Genomic DNA, 8762 nt, shown 5'->3' with positions numbered 1-8762 from the left:
GCCTTCTGATCTAGGATACGGATTATAGAAAACACTGTTGGATGTTTCATCGTCGTGAAGATCCATATTTGTCATATGTTGAGGCGGATTGTAGACATGACTAGGAGGTATTGGTGGTGGTTGATCATCATCTTCATCGTCGTTGTTCAGCATGTGATCAACTTGTATCTCGGTTGGTTTTCAGTTCATCGTCGAGGATATGTACTTGAACGACCCATGCCAGATGACTTACACACCTGACACCTCAACATCAAACCCCCAACAACAGTGTTAGACCGGATACACACAACCCCCTGTCCGTCAAATGTTCCTTTCAACCAACACACAAACATACAACCAAAACATTCCATACACCCAACCCCAATACCAAGAGCATACCCCATACCACCACCAACAAATTGACCATCAACCTGAGACTCAACATCGCTTCGCACCCACCCCATCACCCTACCAAAGTCGCCTAAGCCAGAACACCCAACGATCATTCAACACCAACCGCCCCTCCTCCTACCGTAGCCAAGAAGCCCAAACCTCACAAAACCAAAACATCCAACAATCCTATCTCTACCAAACACCCCAACAACCTTTCCAACCTTTCCTCGACGCATCGTTCACACCCATGTCTCCCTTCAACTGTCTCGGTCGCCCATCAATGAGTCAACCACATCCCAACTTCTCTAGTATGGGTCATGAGCTCAGCTACGGCGGTACACCATCGATGCATACTGAAGACTATGCTGAATTGTCTGACTACCTCAACAGACCTTCTCCTGTAGTTGGTAGTGACGCTCATGGCCCCTCAGATGCTCAAACACCGGTACAAAATCGTCAACGTGGGTTAGGGCCACGAGTTAGGGTAGCTAGAGGATGTGGGACCGGAGGTTGGTTAGGTGATCCCGATCATCACCATTAGGTTTCTTTGTGTAAACGAAATTTTTTATTAATATCAAGTGGTCCTATATCAAATTTATCTATCACGTATACCATTTACAAAAAAAATTGCATTTTAGGAGAAGTCTCCAATTGAATTGGCGACTCCTCTTAAACCCTACACAGGGGCGCCAATTGGATTGGCTAGGGCACCTGCCCTAACCAATCCAATTGGCGCCTCCATTCAAGTTTTAAGAGGAGTCTCCAATTCAATTGGCGACTCCTCCTAAAAGTGGGGTAGTTTGGTTTTTTTTTAAAACCAGGGGTATTTTGGAAATTTCCATGAAAAAGTGGATTATTTTTGTAAAAAAACCTAATTTTACTATCACATTTATAAGTGAGATTTTATTGGTTATTTCAGGAATATATTTAATTTTTCTGAATTAAGAACCAAGTTTAATTTTGTTATCACTTTTAATATATATATATATATATATATATATATATATATATATATATATATATATATATATATATATATATATATATATATAGAGAGAGAGAGAGAGAGAGAGAGAGAGAGAGAGAGAGAGAGAGAGAGAGAGAGAGAGAGAGAGAGAGAGAGAGAGAGAGAGAGAGAGAGAGAGAGAGAGAGAGAGAGAGAGAGAGAGAGAGAGAGAGAGAGAGAGAGAGAGAGAGAGAGAGATATCTTGAAATTTTAATGAGTGGAGTCAAGTTTTTTTACTAGAGTTATATAAAAATAAATTTGTTTAGTAATGATGATATTATTTTTGCTAGTTTTTTTTATCATTAGTATTTTTTTATATCAATAAAAATAATAGAAATTGAATTTTTTTATAATATATATATATATATATATATATATATATATATATATATATATATATATATATATATATATATATATATATATATATATATATATATATATATATATATATATATATATATATATATATATATATATACTTATTTTCCTTAAAATCAAGTATTTTATATTAAGTAAATTTATTTGTTTTAAAAGTAACATATATTAGATATTTGTTTTCTAAAATTTGGTATCCTATATTTATATAATTTTGATATCATATTTATAAGCTCGTTTTGCTTAGTTTCTTTAGGATTTTTTATATTTTTTAAATAAGGTATAAAGTTTAATTTTGCTATCATATTTAATTTTTTTAATATCAGGTATTGTTTTATATGTATATGTTTATTATTTTTCTTTTTATATTTATTTTCTTTAAAATCAAATATCTTATATTAAACAAATTTATTTGTTTTTAAAGTAAGATACATTTGATAATTGTTTTTCTAAAAAATTGGTATTGACGATTAACACTAAAACTAATTTTTTTCATTATAATTACAGAATTACCAATGTATATAACTTTTATATCTTTTAAAAAAAAAGTATGATATTAATAATTCTATAGATATTTCTCTATTACTGGTAATTTAATTGGTAAATGATCAAGGATCAATTCCCCAAAAGTAAGTATTCCTTGTTTTTTTGATATTTTTTTATTTATGTATATTAATTAGTAACTATATGAATATTATTTGTAGTCGAGAAGACAATCTGACAACTATTGTTGTGGATACTATGTTACCAAACATATGTATGGTATTGTTACCGGAGGCATTACAAATGGATGTACCTAGAGTAAGGTATTAACTTAATTCATATACATGTAATTTATGTATATTTCTTGAGTTAATGTTGTTGTTATTAGTTTACCATAATTTAAACTTTGTTCTAATTATAAGAGTTTAGCGACATAACATCATTCTCACAAGAAAATATAAATGATATTCGATCAATTTGGACTGATGTCTTCTTATCTTGTCATAAATTTCAACATCAATAGTTCTTCTTTTGTTATAAGTTGAATTTGTACATATGGATGTTTTGATATTTTTCATGTGCAAAACTTCAACTTTTGTATTATGTGTTGATGACAACAATATTCATCTGTACATTTGATTTTGACATAATATAAATTTGTTATTTTGTATAAAAAGGAATATCAAATTTTGTTATTTGTTTTTGATTTGGTATTTTGTGTTAATTTAATATTCTGAAACAGTTTTATAGTTTATGCATGTACAAAATGATACCGGTCTGCCAATAAAATGAGAATCAAAACAAATTTATATAGCAATAAAATTGATTAAACCCCTCGGTTAAAGTCAAAAACTGACATACAAACATAACTTATTATCTCGATTATTGAATAAAACTGAGAGGTATGTTGCACGCGCTAGTTAGTTTTGAAAATAAAAATATATTGTTGCTAAGGATCGAACCATTGACCTTTTGTATTTTAACCTCAGCTTTATAAAAATCGAGGGGTAAAATTTCCATTTTTCATGTCACACTTTATTACCTCGACATTGTAATCGATGTGAAATCTATTTTGCGTCGGACATAACATGTGTTATTTGTAGTAGTGTCAGAACATAATGTTAGTGTTGGAAGCTTAAAAAAATATCATAATGAACTAGTTATTGATCTCATTGTGAAAAATTGCACACTAAATAATATTGATAATGGTGTGAGGATCAAGACATAGCCTGGTATTTCTGTGATTTCTATTACATCTCATTTGCATTTTGAAGATATTGTAATGGTTAATGTTAATAATCCGGTTATTATCGACCAAGAGTATTGTCCGACTCAAAAAAAGGTATTTCTCCAACTCAATATTACTTTACTTTGAAATTTCATCCTTAAAAAACTATTAATTTAATTACTAAAATATTATGCTTTCTCCAATTTAGTCATAGTTCATAAAAAAAAATCATCTTAAAAGAAAAAACAGATCATTTTAGCCTTTAAAATATATGAAAAGTTATTTTAATAGTCAAAAAATTGAAAATTGTAGGTTGAAATCCACACCTTTCATATCAAAATGTTAATTACTGTTGATTTTTATCATATGAATTAAATTTATGAGATTATATATATTTCTTACTCCATACAAAGTACAATTTGTTAGTGTGTGAGACATTTTTAGTGAGGAGAGAAAGAGAGAATGAAGAATAAAGATTGTTATTATTGAATGTTATATACTTTAAACTGAATTATAAATTATCTATTTATATACAACTAAGTGACTTGACTACTAAGTAACAAACCCTAATCTTAACTAACTTGGGCTTGGACTACAACTTGGATTACATCACAACATATCCCCTTATAATCTAAGTTATCGAACAAAAACTAATCATAGTCAATCTGAACTATTCATAATTTATTTCTCAAAGTTAGGAATTTGTCGATCTTCATCCCTTTGGTGAAAATGTGAGCCAATTGTACTTCACTCGAGAAATGCCTCACTTCAAGTTCACCCTAGTTTACCTTCTCCCTTAGGAAATGAAACTCAAACTCAATGTGCTTACTCCTTCCATGCAGAATTGGATTCTTTGCAAGTTTAATGGTTGACTTATTGTTGATTTGCAACACTGAGGTTTCTTCACTTTGACCTCTATCTCTTCTAGCATAGATCTGATCTAAATTGCTTGACAAGCAACATAAGATCCTGCTATATATTCCGCCTCATGTGATAATAATGCCACCACATGTTGCTTTCTCGAGCACAATGAGATTGAGGCACCAAATACTTGAAAGAAGTAACTAGTTGTGCTTCTTTGATCTTCCTTGTCTCCATACCAATCAACATATGTATAACAACTAAGCTTAACTTCTTTGCTTTCAAAATCTCGTGGAAATAGTATTCCATAATTTTTCAATCCTTTTAAGTATCTCATGATTCTTCTTCCAGCCTTCATGTGTGACACCCTTGGTTCACTCATGTATCTGCTCACTAATCTGACTGAGAAACCTATATCAGGTCAACTGTTGCACACATATATCAGAGGTCCAACAATTTGTTTGAGCAAAGTGATATCAAGCTTTGTCTTCCTCTCCATGCTTTTCTAGCTTCGAATTTGGTTCGATAGGTGATGATGCAGGATTCGAGTTTTCCATCATGAACCTCTTGAGTATCTCTTTGATATAATTTCTTTGATGTAGCATCATACCTTGCTTCGACATTTGAAATTCCATGCCTAGGAAGTACGAAAACTTTCTCAGATCTGACATTTTAAATTCCTTCTAAATCATCTATTTGAACTTCGACAAGTTCTCCAAGCTATTTCCAATTACTAACAAGTCATCGACATATAAGCAGATGATTTTTATATCTTGTGCCACAAACTGAACATAAACACCATATTCAGATTTGCATTTGATGAATCCCAATTTGACCAAGTATGAGTCGATCTTCTTGTTCCATGCCCTAGGTGTCTACTTGAGAGTATAAAAGGCTTTGTGTAACTTGAACACTTTTCTTTCTACCCACTGTATCATAAACCCAGAAGGTTGTGTAACATACACGACTTCATCTAGGGGACCATTCAAAAATGTTGATTTCACATCTAAGTGAAATGTCGACCAATCTTGCTTACATGCCAATGCTACCTACCACAAATCTGACAGTTTCCAATCTTGCTACTGGTGCATATACTTAAGAGTAGTTGAGTCCCGATCTCTGAAGAAATCGTCGAGCTATCAATATTTCCTTATATATTACTATAAACCCATCAGCATTATGCTTCAACTTGAATACCCATTTCACTTTGATAGCTTTTGTATGTGTTGGCAATTCGACTAACTCCCATATGTTATTTCTTTCGATCGCTTGTAACTCTTCGACCATAGCTGACTTGCATTGTTTATTCTGTAAAACTTCACTATAGTTTATTGGTTCAACACCTGTAAGTAAATAAAAATGAACTAAATTCTCCATATGTTGTGACTTCATCATCACCAACCACTTCATAGTCTTGAAGCCTTGTTGGAAGAACTCTGGTTCTTTGAGGTCTGGTTCTTCCACACCCTCTCGATTTCCCACTTCAACTTCGACAGTGACTGGAACATTATCGACTATAATTTCTTTGTGCTCACTATATTCTTCATCAAGTTCATAGCCCATCAATGGCTTGTTAGTCACATCACCTAAATTCCAATCCCAGGTAGAGTTCTCATCAATCACAATGTCTCGACTCATCACAATCATATCATTGATTGGATTGAATAACATGTAAGCTACAATTTTGTGATATCCTACCAAAATCATATGTTCTCTTTTATCATCATGCTTCCTTCTCCTTGCATCAGGAACATGCTTGTAGAAAGTAGAGTTAAACACCTTCAGATTAGGCATGACAATGGGGCGGGTCGGGGATAGTTTTTATCTCCCCCAAACCCAAACCCGAATCCCCAAACAATCCCCGTTCTCCGCCCCAAACCCAAACGGGGATGGAGAATCAAAATCCAAACCCGTCCCAAACAGGTTCTGGTATCCCTGCTCCGCCACCATTCATTTAGTGAAATCAATTTTTTTAATAGAAATATTTATTTTTTCCAAAATAAAATTACATTACAAATAATAAAATAAAACAATCTAAAAAAATTCCCTACATACATTTCAAATATTTTAAATAAAAAATTAAAATTAAAATATCAAAACATTAACCACATATTTAATATTCTAAATTATATAAAAAAAATAATGTACATAATGAAATAAACGGGGCGGGTTTGGGGTGGGTACTAGTGTCCCCATTACCCGACCCGTCCCCATATTTTATAATCGGGGAAAACCCAAACCCTGTCAAAGCGGGTTTTCCCTGTCAACTTCGGGGCGGGTTCAGGTGGGTACCCGCGAGTACGGGTTATGTTGCCATGCCTACTTCAAATTACTCACTGATGGTCATTTTCCACTACACACTTCTTTAGGAATCTTGTTCTTCAGCTTCTTGGTAGGGCACCTATTCAAAATATAAATAACAACGATGAAACCTTCACCCCATAAGGACTTTGGCAAGTTCTTCTGCTTCAACATGCATCTCGCCATATCTAATATGACCCTGTTTCTTCTTTCTGCTATTCCATTATGTTAAGGCGTGTATGGAGTAATTACCTCATGATTAATACCATGTTATGCACATAACTCTTTAAATATCTTGGATGTGTATTTGTCATCTCCATCTGTTCGCAGAACCTTGATCTTCTTTTCACTCTGGTTTTCGACAAGCATCTTGAATCTCCTAAAGATATAAAATAATTCGTCAATAAATGATCACACAGATCCAAAGATTTTGACTATATTCATCAATAAATGAGACAGAATACTTATTTCCACAAATGATATGATCCTCGAACGGACCACATGCATCTGAATGTACTACTTCTAGTATGCAAGAGAACCTCATTTGCATAGTCTAAACAAAAGACTTTATGGATTGCTTCCCTACTAAACAACCTTCACAGAGTTTATTGGGCATCTCAAGACTTGGTATACCAGTTACCATATCTTAAGTAATTAGTTGATTGAGTGACCTAAAATTTAAGTGGCCAAATCTCAAATGCCATAACCAATTCTTGTGGTCGACAATGTTTTGAGGCATTGTACCTCAGTCAAAGTAATCATGGTCTTAAATGTTCTGTTCTTCGACATGGGAGATCTTAAGATCAAACTATTATGTGTGTCGAACAATTCCAAGGCTCCATTTTTCATAACCACTGAGAAACCTTTTTCGACTAGTTGTCCAACACTTAGTAGGTTGCACTTCATTCCATGTACATAGAATTATTTGATCATAGATTTTTCTCCATTGCTCTTTTGAATAACTATGTTCCCAGTACCTTCTCCTAGAAATGAGCTATTATTTGCAAGTTCGACCTTGCTCTTCTTCGACTCGTCAAAATCTGCCAACCATATTTTCCTACCCGTCATGTGATTCGAGCAGCTTGTGTCGAGGAATCAAATTTTATAGTCGACATGGTCATATACAACTGCAGCCATAACCACCATATCTTCAGAATCATCTTAATCTTGACGTGCAAGGTTTGCTCCTTCATTCTTGCCTTTTATCGCTCCCTTGTCTTTCCTGTACCAACAATTCTTGGCCAAGTGACCCCACTTTTCATAGTTATAGCACTACACACTTTTTTTCTCTTCTTTTTCTTTCTGATATGAGTTTCCTTCTCCTCTATTAGAGGACTCAAAAACCCTATCATCGATTTTATGCTTTTGAAGATTCAACCAAGATATCTTACTCTAAGTCTTTTCTCCTTTTCCCTTGAACTTGTTGGAACCACCGTGTTTCTTCCATGTCAGAGCCTGTAATGCTTGTATCGAATCTTGAACACCTTTCCTTTCGAAGATCCTCATCTCATGTGCCTAAAAGAACCAACCAAATCTTTCAGTTTCATGGTTTCAAGATTGTTGTATTATTGAATGACTACGATAACGTGATCAAAGTGAGAAGTCGGCCTACATATTACCTTCTCAACTATTATCTTATTAGTTAGGGTTTCACCACGATCTTTCATGAGATAGACAATATTCTGCACCTTCAAGACATAACCTGCAATCTTTTCTTCTTCTCCCATTTGCAGTAATTCATACTGCTTTCACAACATCTTCAATTTGACGACTTTAACCTTCCCACCTCCTTCGTAATACTTGACAAAAATATCTCATGCCTCCTTCGTCGATTCAGCATGAGAAATCCGATCAAAGTTCGCCGCGTCTACCGCCGATTGAATATATAACGCAACCTTGCAGTCTTTCTTCTTGGTCTCCTTGTTCGCGACTCTCAGAGCATCGGTTGCATTCTGAGCAAGCTCAGGGACGCCATTAGTAATCACTTCTTGTGTTTCATGAGAGCCAAATAAATATTGCATCTATTTTCTTCATCGGGTCCAATTCCTACCGTCAAGAATTGGAAGAGAATTCAAAATACCATTGTTACCATTCATCTTTGCAGCAAACACGATTAACAACCCACGATCCTAG

Source organism: Lathyrus oleraceus, chromosome 2 (genome assembly GCF_024323335.1).
Source record: "Lathyrus oleraceus cultivar Zhongwan6 chromosome 2, CAAS_Psat_ZW6_1.0, whole genome shotgun sequence".
NCBI classification, from domain to species: domain Eukaryota; kingdom Viridiplantae; phylum Streptophyta; class Magnoliopsida; order Fabales; family Fabaceae; genus Lathyrus; species Lathyrus oleraceus.
This window is presented reverse-complemented; position numbering follows the sequence as displayed.